Here is a 13,554-nt window from a genome sequence, read left to right on the forward strand (position 1 = left end):
GTTCTCGCGAGGCGATGCTGTACCGCTGCGGTGATGCACCGGCCCGGACCCGTGTTCTGGTACAGCCCGTGGTGCCCAGAATACACTCGATGACTTGATCACTTGACTTCCTGGGTGCAGCCAGGYGCTTTGCTTCGCAAGCGGGGCAGAAGTGATTGAAGGATTGCTTGCAGCTTGTCCCCTGCACTGGTAACATTGGATGGCTCTGCCTGCTCYGAGGCAGAGTGAATCTTTGGGCCCTTCTTACTTTTGTAAGAGAATGCAGCAATGTGACTTCTGAATGTGCCGATTTGATCTCCTTTCCTCTGTGTAGCCCGTTCCTTGCTGTAAAAGAGCACACTCCAGTTGACTTCAGTTAGCCATTCCTCACTTGTAAATAGAGTGTTTTGTAAAACTCTGTATGAAAGGGAGATGCTCCAAGTCTATTAAACTGGGATATTTTCTAATATGTTGGTTGTGTGGTTCTTTATAGGATTCTCTGGAAGGGTTCCTGAGCTGGGGAAACCTGCTCAGATCCCTGGTGGCACCTAGGCCCCAGGTCRACAGCTGTGCCCCCCAGGAGGCTGAGCTCCAGGAAGGAAGACGCACAAAGCCTGTAGCTCTCCCCTTTAGAGCAGCTCCAGTGCGCTGTCTTGAGAGTGCCCAAACAAGCATTTTCCAAGTCAGGGTTTGGGGAGAGCTCCTGGGGGGGGGGGGGTCCCAGGAAGGTGTTTTGCACATCCTACTCAAAGGARCAGTGTGGGAGGAGAGAGGTGCTGACCATCTCCAACACAAGAAGGTTCTTGAGGCAACTTCCCAGCTGGAAAGTTGTAGGCATCACCTCCCCGCAGCATGTCAGACTCACCTCCCATGGTTAGGTYAGACACGCAGGAGCTGGTGTGGGTCGCCCCACTGAACTGGTCTGCTTTCCTCCGTGGCCCGTGTCGGCTCCCACCTGCACGCTTAAGTGTACTGCTTCCCTTAAATAAGKGCAAGCAAACAGGCCCTGAGGAGGGGGAACAAGAGGGAAAAAAAMCCGCACACAAACAAACACCACATAAATCCAACAACAGAAAGCACAAAACAAACAACCCTAAAAGCCACCCACACATTAAAACCTCAAATTGTTTCCAGCATCCTAAAATCCAGCCTAGGAACATGACGTGGCTGGGTCTGTGCAGCATCCAGCTGCTCTGGTCCTCCCAGATCCTTGCTCCAGGAGACAGGGTAATTTTTAACTGCTTTGTTATCGCATCACTGAGCTTTAGAAGTAGCTATAACTGGTAAATTGGATTATGAATCACGGCACAGCAGAAGCAGGGCTGCGAAGCCTTGCAGGAGGGTGCTGCAACAGGATGGCTAGTGGGACAACCAGAGCTGCCTTTGCCTAGAGAGCTCCTCTAGAGCCAACTGCTGCTAAGGAAGGGCATAAGGAAGGGTGCTTAGGTCTGTGCCCCCCTCCCCCTCCCGCTGTGATGCTGCAGCAACATGAAAGCCTTTGCTGTGGCTGCTCTGCTGACTCCCCGCTCCCTGGCAGGAAGCTAGCGCACSGGTGGAGCTGGAGCGGCACGTGGGGCTTGGCTGCAAGCCAGGGCAGCCCAGCGGCCACGGCTCTGGTCCAGCCGAGCTCTTGCGAGCRTGGCTTCCCACCACATTTGGGGTAATGTGGGAAATAATGGGGAAAACTAACTAAACAAGCAAACAGAAAGCCAAAAGCAAAAACAACAAAAATACTAGCCTTGTTCTGGTACTGGTTCCCAGTAAGTATTCACCAGATCATGCAGCTAAGGGCTCCTCAGTCTCAAAGCACAAAAATGCTCCRGTGTTTTAAACTCGGTACCTGCAGTAGGGATGCGTGGAAGCCGCTGTACAGCCCAAGGGTTGGCCACTCTCCCCGCACGCGAGCACCAGGGCTCCAGCTAAGTTGCATTGCAGCTTTGTGCACATGAAAAGCAGYGAAGCGCTGGGCAGCCGAGCGCGACCCAGGCTCTGCGTCGCTGCGTTTCTCCTGGAGTCAGCCGGACTCGGCGCTCCTGCGCTCCCAGCAGCGAGCCAGAACGGGGCCATCGGCGCAACGTCCAGTTCTGCAGCCGTTTGCTGCTTCAGTAGCCAAACCTCTTTCTGCTAGAGACCAACACTGCCCCACTGCCTGGGGGGGGTCCTCCCTTGGCCCACCCACAAGCTCCTATTTCCTGCAGCTTTTCTTACCTCTCTATCCAGCTTCAGTTCCTCCACCACTGCTCGGGTGGGCTCCAGGGCACGAGTGCGGCCGAGTCCCGCGCCGGCTGCGCGTTGCGTGCAGCAGAGTTGTCTGCTCCGGGGGGGGCCCACACAAGGCCCATGCCATCGCTAGCATAGAAAGGGTGAGGGGGAAGAAGAGGCAAAGTCAGCCAACCACTCTCCCCATCAAACTCATGACCTGAGTGCTCAGCCCTCATCGTGACGGGCTTTCTGCTGAGCTGAGCAGGGAGAAATCCCCTCCTCGCTATTTCTTGTAAGCATTAGAACCAAAAAAGAGTCCTGGGGGCCCAGCTCCTGCACAGCACGGGTGCTCGGGGTGGGGGGGTTCCTGCTGCACGTGTGGCAGGAGCGCCCTTCCCAAAGCAGCACTAGCTTAGCCGATGGCACCTGGCTCCCCAGACCGATACCTTCTGGAGACGTGGCCCTATGGCAAACTCTGTCCCTGAATCCCCGCTGGCATTAGGCAGTTAATGCTGGACAGCAAGCAAAAACACAGCCGAAGTATTTAGCATTTCACGCTCTCTCATAYGGTTGAGACCAGCCAGGCCAGAATCGCTCTGCTCCTCACGAGCCACAGCAGGGAGGCAGCACGGTTTGGGGGGGGGGGGGACCAGCTCCGACCGCGCCGGGCCCCGCTCGCGCTCTTCCCCCTTCTGCGGGGGGCGGGAAGGGCGCAGACCTTCCCCCCATCCCTTCCCACGCTCGTTTACAGCGCTGGCTGTTCCAGGCCCCTCTTACGCTCCCGACACAGTAACCCAGGCTGAAGAGGAGCAGAGGGAGCGCGGCACAAGTACCTGACAGTCTGTGGCTGCGCCAGCGTCTGGTGCAAGACGCGTTTTTCTTTTCCCTGCAGAGACCGGAGGAGCCTTCACTTCCCCTTTGTCTTCACAAAGCATCAGATTTTTCCAGCTRGCCTCCGTCATCAGCAGCAAGCACAGCTTTGTCCCCTGTGCCGAGACCATCATCACCTGGGGAGAAAACCAGAGAGCACTAAAACCGCATCTCCYGCTGCGTGCGCAGGCACAGACCTGCGGTGACTTGTTGCTGCCTGCAGCGAGGTGACATGGSCGGAAGGACAGTGGTGCCAACAGCTTTGGTACACCTCAGCTTCCCGTTCTCAGTTTGACAGTAGTTTGCATGAGAATGGGGACAGGCTTCCCACATCCCGTCTGCCTTAACCGCRCTGCGTCAGAGCATCCAGGTTTGCTGCAGACCAGTTCCTGCAGTGGCCAACGAACAGGTCAGATTTTCACAGAAACCAGAGTTTTCTAGGCTGGTCTTTGCCGCAGGAAGGTCAGAAGTTACAACAAGCTCGTTTTGGTTGCCAGAGGACTGGAAACTCTTACCTGACTCCCCAGCTGCACATGTGCTCCGGAGCGAGGTCTCTCCACGCTGCAGGCAGTGCCAGGGCCAGGGTCCGGGCAGAGCCCCTCTGCCGCACCCCGGACAGGCTGTACCTGCCCTTTGCAAAGTGACTTTTATCCCCTGCTGCTTCCCACGGCCCCGGCCCGCGTCCCCAGGCAAGTCTGACACAAACCCAGGAAATCACGCACCGAGAAGTCAAGGCAGGTCACAAGCCATTTATTTAGGATAACACAAGGACCAGCAGGGAGAGCAATGATGTCCCAGGCAACAACCTAAGTGTGCYTGGTCTGGCCTCGCACTGGGCGGACACCGCTCTTTCGCGGGGACAAGCAGCAGCTTGCGGCGCTGAGCTGCCACAGCAAAAGCAAAAGAGCACGAACACCAGCTCCGTTCCACAGTGCCCCAGCTTGCAGTCCGCCCACACGCGCACTCCCACCCCACAAGGGATTTCCCCAAACCTGAGGGCTTGTGAACACGTCTTGCCCTGGCAAGGCAGAGCACCTAGGAAAGAGCGGTGCTTGACCGGGGGCTCCATCCCAAGCACCTGGATCCACGGCCCTGCAACGCTCGTGCGTATGAGCGCGTAGGTCCTCTCGCCAGCAAAGCTCTTGCTAACTGCCAATAAGTTTAGGAAAGAGAAAGCAGCCAAACCAAGCAACATTTCAGACAGGTTTCACAAATGCAGAGCCCTACACCCCTGCCCTGGGCTCAGCCAAAGCTTTTAACGGAAGGCCGTCGTGGTGGGCTGTGTTCATGTCCTGCTGAGCATCTGCTGGTATTTGACGCAGTAGAAGATCATCAGGGCCAAGGCCACCAGCCCCAGCAGCAGCGCTATGCAGTTGATGGTTTTCGCGGTTTTAGAGGCAGCACGTGCTCCATCAGTGTCATGGTACCTCAGGCGTTCCTCCACCTACGGACAGAAGGACAGGCCTGAGAGCTGGAAGAAGCGCAACCGTCCCGAATGCAGGAGACTGAAGCTAGAGCTAAGGCCAAGGGAGCAGCAGTTCTGTAGAAGCCAAGCCATATAAAGGAAGCAGTAGAGGGAGGAACGTGGGATCTGGTTTCCAAACCTCGGGACTCATCCATCATTGTGCTCCTGAGAGCTCAAATAGGAAACAAGTTTCAGGTTTGGAGAACAGTATTGGAAGCACCTTGAAAACTGAGCAGGACAGCAGATAAAGTTGTGACAAACAGGTTCTTCCTGAACCAGCCAGGATTGACARTTGCTCTAAACCACCAACCCCAAAGCCTCCCTCGCTTCAGCAGGGAATCTCGCAGGCACCTCAGAAYTGAGGGTTCACCTTGGCTTGACTCTAGAAATCCCCTTTGAAGTAGTACGTTTCCCAGCCAGGCTCTGAGCTGAGCCCACCTCCACTGCAAGGACACACTAAATACCAATGGCACCACCAGTAAAGTGCTGTTGCTCAACTAGTGTCACAGCAGCACGAGGGCGGCTGCTGGAAGCGATGGCAGCGTTAATGGTATAACGGACAGAAGAGCAGCCATGCAGCCAGCCAGAAACCTTCCTCACCTGCACCACCCCTGTAGCTCAAGGCAAAGGCATTAGGCTTCAGGGAGAGGTAAGAAACCTGTTAGCCTCCAAGCCAAGCCAGGGATCACTGTGGCAAGCGGGAGGCATTTTCAGAAGCAAAAAAACCCCAAAAAACAAACAAAAAAAACCCAAAAAACAAAACAAAACCAAAAACCCAAAAAACAAACAAACAAACAAAAAAAACAAGCTCCAGCAGCCCTAGAGAGAAGCAGCAGCCCACCTCTCCACCTCCCGTGTGGAAATGGCATCTTCTTACCTGTCCTGAGTAGTAGAGGGCAATCACCCCCAGGGGCAGACAGCAGCACAGGATGTTAAAGATGGACCAGCACTTGTAGGTGGGCACAGACACAGTGCCAGGGGCTTCCATGGATGCTGGGGCTGGCAGGAGGGACGGGGAACCGCGGGGTGCCTCTCCTCGTGTGCAGCGAGGGACGGGGAGCTGCAAGGTGCCTCTCCTCGTGTGCAGCGAGAGGCAAGCAGAGAGGAGAAGGGGCTGTGGCCAGAGGAGGAGGAGGAGGAGCCTGGGCTGACTTCCTCAGGGCAAGGATGCGCAGAGGAGGCTGAGGGTGATGCTGTGGGCAGAGAGGCCAAGAGCAAGAGGGGGAGGGGAGAACTGGACGTGGGAAGCGCTGTAGGAGCAAAAYACCCCAAGTTTCCCTTATCGCTGTGGTGGCAGGAACAGCGGCAGTGCTTTAAAGCCCTGCAAGAAACGTTGGCCTAAAGGGGAAAAGTGCAGGAGCCCGGGAAGCAGACCAAATAGGTTTGTATGGCAACCTCACCGCCCGCTCCAGCCACCAGCTTTCACCAATACACCAAGCACTGCTGAGGCTGAGGACCTCAAAATAATCATCTTTGAGCTGCTTATAYGTGCATAGGGTGCGAGACACTGGTCCAAATCTGATGGGAACTTGGCAAGCCTTTCCCTCCCCAGGCCAACACTTACTAGCACGAGTTAGAGTTCGTTCCTTTTTGGCTAGCCTCTCTACTTTCACCTAATGTCCTCTGCTCTTTACAAAGTCCCCAGCAGCATTCGCTGCTTTTTATGTGCACCACACGCACCTCCGTCAGCCCAAACGCCTTCTGTGGCGTTTCCAGGCCAATGAGTTCACGGAGGCTTGCCCAAGGTCAGCGCACAGTTGGAATAGACAGGCTGCCTGCGTTTATCCCTAACCGCCCTCACGCTAGTACCGATTACGAGAAGTTCCTCGGCACACCGTAGTACTGATATTGCCTTACTAATGCTGCTAGCCACGGCATTTCTGCCCAGTTTTAAAAGCAATCTGCAGGAAGATATTTTACTGGTTTCCTTCTTTCATTTCTCTTACCCTACAGAAGAGGGTTTTATTGGGCTGTACATAACCGTTGGCCCAACACCGCAACACAAAAAACAGTTAACAAAGTCTTAAGGTGGAAAATGCACTTACTATTTTAAAGATGTTCCTTTGGTAGAGTATTGGTTCATAGAGGAACTCAGTTGTACTTCTATAACTGCTTCTGAAAATGCTTTACAACACAGCTCCAAGCAAGACAAGACTTGAGGACTCTACAGCCACTCTCAAGGTGAGTTCAGCATGAGGTTGCTTTGGTTTAGGCCAGTCCACTCTCCTGAAAAAGGTCAGGGAAAGCCACATTAACAGACAAGCTGGGCTCAGGCCACTGCTTTCCAGGTTCTTGCCATGCTGACTTTAGTGCTAGACACTAGGATACCAGGGTTACTACTCCCTGCTASCTGTGGTCACCCCCATCCCAACACGGCACAACAAGCCCACGTGGGCACCCCAGCTACAAGCAGAGATCCTCTCAGAGCTGATGGCAAGGCTTGGGTGGCCAGTGGTTTTTGGGGAAGAACAGCAGCCAGCAGCACCCCTAYTTGGGTGGGGCAAGACTGCCCAGCTTCACCGTGCCCTGGGAAGGGGGTCCATTAGCTGTGGTGGGCTTCAAACCACCCCCGCTCCMGCTCACAGCAATGCACAAGGCCCAGCTTCTCCTCTTGAGTTGCAGGTGATGCTGGCAAAGACACRTCCCCACTTTGCACCTCAGTTTCCCCACATGAAATGTGGCTAACGGTGCTGACACCACTTACTTGGCGGGCAGTAACCTGTGCCCAGCTCCTCGCAGCAAGTCCCCTGGCGTGGGGGTTTGGTCCCGATGGATGCAGGCAGCCTTGCCATGGAGCCTGGAGAGACTAGTGTTGTTCCCTGGAGCAAATGGCYTCGGCCGCAGAGGAAGTGGCAGGAAAAGCCATGGCCGGCCGCCCCATCTCGTGGCGGATTCGGGAACACCAGTTCCTCCCTTCCCATGCAGCACCGGCTCTGTCCCTCCAGGACCCCGCACCTCGCCACCCTCACCAGGGGAGCCAGTGTCACCCATGCAGGTTTGCTAGTGAAGCGTCACGGCCAGCCAGGTCCATCCTACCTCCTGGGGCTGCACCACCCTCCCTGCGCTCACTTGGCTGAGCTGTCCTGCTCGCTCCTTGCRCCATCTCACCTGCAAAGGTCCTCGGGGGCTGACAAGAAGGAACCTCTACTCAGGAGCGATAGCTTTGGCTGCTCTAACACTGTTGCTATAAAAGCTCGGAGATGCTTCTCCAGATGAACAGCAAGACTGGTCCCTTTGGAAACCAGGGCAGCTCCTGCCCCTCCAGGGCCTCTTCCGGGGAACTGCAAGGCACAGGGTGCGGGAGAGGCACMAGTGCGAAACAATTTACATCTTCCCCTTGCTCCTGGGAGGCTCAGCCCCAACACCGAGACACAGAGCGGACTTGCAGCACTCCAACATCGCGCTCACACCTGAGTTTTCCCATCTCCAGTACCTTCAGCCATGCCTGCATAACGCTCAAGCTGCCGTGCTGGTTTGGGCACAGCAATAGCTTTCCAGTCATGCTTTCCACTCCCAAATTACCAATATATCCTCTCAGCCTTAATGCCGGGGAACATATCTTTGTCTGAGCATACRTGTCCCAGGCAAGATAATCTCCCCAGCGTTATTAGCACAGAAGTGTGCACAAACTGTAGCTGGCGCTTCCTTACTGTTCTCATATTTGTGTCTGTGTCTTAATACCTTTGCACCTTGCCCCTTTGCAAGCATTGCCCCTGCTCCCCCACCGGTGTCCCAGGCATTTCACGACGTCAGCTACACAACAGTCCTGCCTGGACAGGAGGCAAAAGAGGAGGAGGAAAMAAGCTCACTTGAGGGCATCAAAGCCTGGTGGTTCGCTCCAGCACGCCGGGGATCTGCAGTTTCATCGTCTGCTGAGCACGGGATGTGCTGTTTACTAGCTCTCAGTTGCACCTTGTCTCTGCTCCAAACTCCTTAAGSGTCCTCTCGAAAGCAGCGGGGTTCCCCCCCATGCCGATCCCACCTTTCGTGTGCTTGCCTGCTCCTCCCCAGCAGCCTGATCCTGCTGGTATCTGGTACAGAAAGCAACGCCTTGGGAAGGAAAGACACACGGATGACTTTGCATGCAGAGAGGGCTCCGGAGACTCTCACAAAAGGCCCTTTGTGGGACGAGCTTTTACGCTTCCTCATTAAAACCCACCAAGTCAAAAGTCTCCCACCACCATTTTYTGAATAGGTAAAATGGTGCGGCAAGATCAGCCAGCGGGACCTCGCGGGAGCATTCCCAGCAGGAGCACCGGGCAGTGCCAAGCGTTTGCCCTGCAGGGATGAGGAGGGATCCAAGGGGCCTGCCAGCACCCACACCCGCAGCGGTGGGGCCCAGCCCGAGCTAGGAGGATTTGTGGGTCAAGCAGGGGTAAGGGGGAGGGGGGAAACGGAAGAGATCCCTTTCCAAATAGGAGCGAGAAGCAAATGAAACGGAGGGAGCAAATGAAATGCAAATACTGTTGCATTTTGCAAAAGRCAGCATCACCCACCGAGAGGCCAGTCTAAGCCTTAACCCAAAGCCTTTGGCTCCCTCTCAAGGGCTGCGCAGCCTGCAGCATCCTTCCATGCTTCAACAGTGCCACAGGCGAAGGTGGAGCCGAGTCCCCCTCCTGTCCCCCCCACCCCRGTCACCGGGAGCAGAAGCCAGCCCAAGCCCCAGCCTCCCCCCAGCCAGCTGCACTGCGTTTTGGCTACCAAACCGCAGGCAAGGAACAGCGGCTCCTTCAGTGCTTTTCAAGCAGCTCCTTGGCCAGGCAAGCAAGCCGYACAGCTCTTCTCTTCCCCTTAAGGGCTCCGATGACGGACTCGCATTAAGTGTGCAGGGGGCTTTGAGAAAACCAGCTCAGCGCCAGGCCCCCCAGCTGCAGGGTGGTCTCCGAGGGCTGCCTCGGCCGCGGGGCTTCGCCCTCGAGGAGCGCCTGCTGCAGAGCACAGATCAGCATTCATTCTCAGCTATCACTCAAGACAGGCTCTAAACTAACCAAACATCATCTGCCCTGAATTATTTGGGGGAAGGGAGCGGGGATTTCTTAAAAGCCTTTTTGGCTCGGGTGACKGGCTCGTTCTTGCTTTTGCCAGCACATTTCCCTTCTGCCCCGAACACGCACGGGATGGGGATCTGATTGCCTGCGCGGGGCAGGGAGGGAGGCTGCGCTCGCTTGCACGCTCAGCGACCCCGTGATGCAAGTCTCCTTCCTCCCACCACTGCAGGCGCGCAGCGTCACCCCGCCAGAATGGGGCTATTGTGAGCCTTGTGTAAYATCATCCGCACAGAGGGCGGGCGAGAGGAGAAGAAAACACTTTGTTCGCTCTTGGCATCATTTGGGGTGTGTGTGTGTGTTTACGGAGCTCGTAACTCAAGAGAAGTCTGCTTTGGATCGCGGTCTTGAAGGTTAGGGTTTGGCAAAGCAGAACTTGGAGAGAAGAGTGGAGAACATTAAAGAATGGCTGCGTGGACCCACTCCTGACCCCAGCATCACCCTCAGAGAAGGGCCTGCGTCCTTAAGTCTGCCTCGAGGGGTTTGATAGCTGGATCTGGAGTATTTCTATTGCACAGGAAAAGGGTTCAGTGCAATTCCCCCTCAAGCCTGGCAAAAGCTCACCACTTTAAATCAGTGCAATTACTGCTTCGACTCCCTCCTCACCCAGCTTTCATGCTCRCCACCTTACGAGGACTGGTAGGCACCAGCAGAGCTCCCTTCCAGCTGAAGAYTGCTGCTAAGATATTGGTAGGGTCTTCTAAAAACACCGGCTACTAAACCCCAGCTTGAACAGGGAGAGAAGCAACCAAGCGGCAAGGAGGGCAGAGCTCTGTTTTGCCACCACCAGCCACATCAGTTCTGATCTTAGGTGTCAGCTTCTCAGCCCTGGCAGCTGATATACCATCGCCTTGGCTTTGCAAAAAGGGAACAGAGACCAGAGGGAAAGGTCCTGGGGGGTGGTGGTGGTGGGGTTTCTCGTTCCCCTCTTCCCTTCTCGAGTTCCTGTTACCTAACGCAAGGCCTTACCAGCATCTCTGCCCTGCAAACCCATAACTTGAGCTTTCACTTGGAGGCACCTTTACGGCCAGAACTGTGCAGCAGCAGATGAGAAGCTTGCTAAGGTTAACCCAGGCATGTGTAGCTCCCACAACCTTATCAGCAGTGCAAGGAGCCTGATCCTATCTCAAAATTCAGGAGGAAGATTTTGTCTGATCCTTCCTTCATCATGCACAAAAGCAACTGGAAAATTCTCTTTCCCCCTTTTCTTTTGCCAAGTGAGTTGCCAAGCTTTTCCCACAAGGAATAATTCACTCTTCCAAAGCTCCCTGTTCTCCTCCTGAGTCTACCCAGCTGCCTCTGCTGCTCTTCCCTTCTCCCTTCGGATGTTACAATGCTGAAGCGGGCTCATCTTCCGGAGTCAACTTCACTGCCCAACACGTGCAAGGAAAGAGCTCAGCTCCCACACGCACAACAGCACATGCCTATGCCAGAGCACAAAGATAGCGAGTCTGGTCTCTCCTCTTCACAGCACCTCATGCTCTTGGAAAGAGGCCACAAAAATATTCTTGTGGCCAAGGGGCGTGCATGCATGCATACAGAAGAAGGCTCCAGTTAACTCCCTTCTGTTCAGCTTCAGACCAACTGCTTCCCCTCACTCAWCCTATGTTTCTCCCTCCAAGGAGAAGCTCCACGGTGCAAGAACAGCTCGTCTGCTGCATCTTTCCACAGCATCTAACACAGCTTCCCGTGTCCCAGCCGGGGCCTCCCTCAACTGTCCTGCTACAAGCAAGCAGATGACTGTGAGGCCCCTCTGCTTCCTTCTAGAAAGGACTCTTGTCACTGGAGTCCAGAGGTCTCTGCACCCAACGAGTCAGAAGTTATTTATCCCCTACACAAAATCCCCCCATTCTCCAGCCTTGCATGAGAACACAAATCTTTCCCCTCACGTGCCTTCTTCCCTGCTGCTCTTGCTGGCTTATTTCAGCCTCTGTGCAGCTTATTAGAGCGAGGCGAGGAGGAGTGCCAAGAGTGGGATTTCAGCGAGAGACAAAACATCAAGTTAAAGATTAGCCCTGTCTTGGGGAAGCTGGGAGATATGCGAGAGGCGGGGGGCAGCTGGGGGCCTGGATGCGTCTGAAACAAACAGGTCCTGTGTAACAGCAGAAACCGCTCCAAGCACTCGCAGACACGCTCCGCTCCAATTCGCCCTTCTGCGAAGGCAGCCGCTGCTGGAGCATTTTGTTCTCCTAGGGAAACCGCAGCAAGGGGCGATGCCCAAGAGCCCGATATCGTGAGTCAGCCTGTCTGCAGAGCTACGAGTGGTCAAGGTCGGTGGAAGACCCATTAACACGACCCTGCCAGCGTGCCTGCTTCTGCAGCAGTCCCTGCTGCATTTCTTCACCTCTGCAGGTGAAGACCAGCTAGCCTCCCAAGGGCTCAGACAGGTTTAGGGCAGGAACTCTTAGCATTTGGAGGAGAAGCACTATGAGCACTATGAGTCAGGAGAGGCACTGCCAGAGAGCAATTCACCTCCCTTCAAATCTCCGTCTCCTTAGGTAGGCCACGCAAGSAGCCAAGAGCAATGATGCTCCTACAGCGGGAGCCTCAGCTAAGTGTCTGGAGCCAGACAGCTGTATCCTGCAACATTCACCAAGCTCGTTGGTGCCCACAGGAAAGCGCAGCAGCATCCCTGTCATGCGGTCACGTCAGCGGCACCTCAAATCGTCTCAACAGTGATGCTGCACTCACTGCTGTAGGTGGAACCAGGGTTTCCAGCCCCTTCAGACCCAGGGCAAGGCCACCAAACRCAGTGCTTCGGCACAGCACAGGTTGGGAATGGGGCTGTGCTAAACAGACAAGGGTCAGAAGAAACAAGAGAGTCTTAACAAGAATTCATACAGCATCAATCAGCTAAGAGAAAGCCCCRGTAAATTGGCCTACCAAAGGTCCGCTTTGCCCCAAAGCCTGTCTCCATTATTCGCAATCAGTACACAAGGATTTCTTTGAAACTTCAGCTCAGCAAGCTCYGTTCCTAATCCTAGAGAAACCAGACCATTGCACCAATCAGAGGGGGGAGAACAAAAATATTAGAGAAAGCCGGGCCCCTCAGCTCAGATCCCACTAGATGTCTCTCTTAGCCAAGGCACAAGGACTCCTGAAGCATCACCAGGGAAGAGGTCCAGAAAAGCCAGGAAGGGGCAGGTCCCCGCAGGGCAGCCCTTGGCCCCCCTCCCAAAGCGGACAAGCAAAGAGGAACAAGTGGGAAAAGAAAGGAGGAGTGGGCAGGGAAGGGAAACAAGCGTAGGCAGCGCTGGAGGGAGAACAGTCATGTAGTTTACAGCAGCTGCTTTGCCTGCAAGGTGGCTACATGAGGTATTTTGGGGRAAAAAGTGGCTCTGAATCAGCTTGGAAAGTCCCATCTCTCAGTTTTAAGGTCCAAGTCCAAGAGTTTGCTGATAGCCAGCAGCCTACTTGATTTTTTTCCCCCCAGTTCAATCAACAGTTCCCAAACTGTTTCCCCTCCACAGTCTTTCAGATCACAGCCTTGCAGCCAAAACACATCAGGAGAAATAGCCCTCCACTTGTTTAATGCATTCTTAATGGGGGCAAAAGAAAGGGAAAAAAATAAAAACAAAAGGAGGGGAGCTACAGTCACCATGGGATGTAGGCATCTTTGGCAAGGAAGAAGGGGCTTACGCTCGTCCTCCTCTACGTGAGATAGCTCAGCGCTTGAAGCCCGACAGCCCTAACACAGCACAAATCCAAGCCTCCAAGCAGATTAGAAAGCTACTTGAGTCRTCCAACACAAGTCAGCAGCAACGTAAGCCCAGCCTTAGCCCCAGGCTAGGGCCCTCAAACCTGGTAGGGGTGAAACATTGCTGAACTGGGAGTCAGGGGTTGTTAACAGTCACGCTGAGCAAAGGAAACAAGGGGCTCTCGTATAACCCAGCAGCAGCTTGGAGGTGGAGCAGGGTCGGGCTTGTCCCCGTGCACATGAAATACAAGAGGGTCTGACATTTGTGTCTCACYGCATCGGTCGTCTTAGAAACT

The 13,554-nt window shown here is 54.8% G+C and overlaps 1 long non-coding RNA gene across 1 annotated transcript; it reads right to left on the reverse strand.

The window, feature by feature from the left end:
• Positions 1-5,500: 5,500 nt before the first annotated feature.
• LOC146589082 (uncharacterized) lies at positions 5,501-7,409 on the reverse strand. The gene is made up of 3 exons (XR_014897283.1): positions 7,221-7,409; positions 6,562-6,742; positions 5,501-5,709 (listed from the first exon to the last, which is right to left on the reverse strand). It is a non-coding gene; the product is annotated as an uncharacterized LOC146589082 (long non-coding RNA).
• Positions 7,410-13,554: the final 6,145 nt, after the last annotated feature.

The sequence above is a fragment of the Rhea americana genome, unplaced genomic scaffold (assembly GCF_003343005.1).
Source record: "Rhea americana isolate MKP2758 unplaced genomic scaffold, rheAme1 scaffold_48, whole genome shotgun sequence".
NCBI classification, from domain to species: domain Eukaryota; kingdom Metazoa; phylum Chordata; class Aves; order Rheiformes; family Rheidae; genus Rhea; species Rhea americana.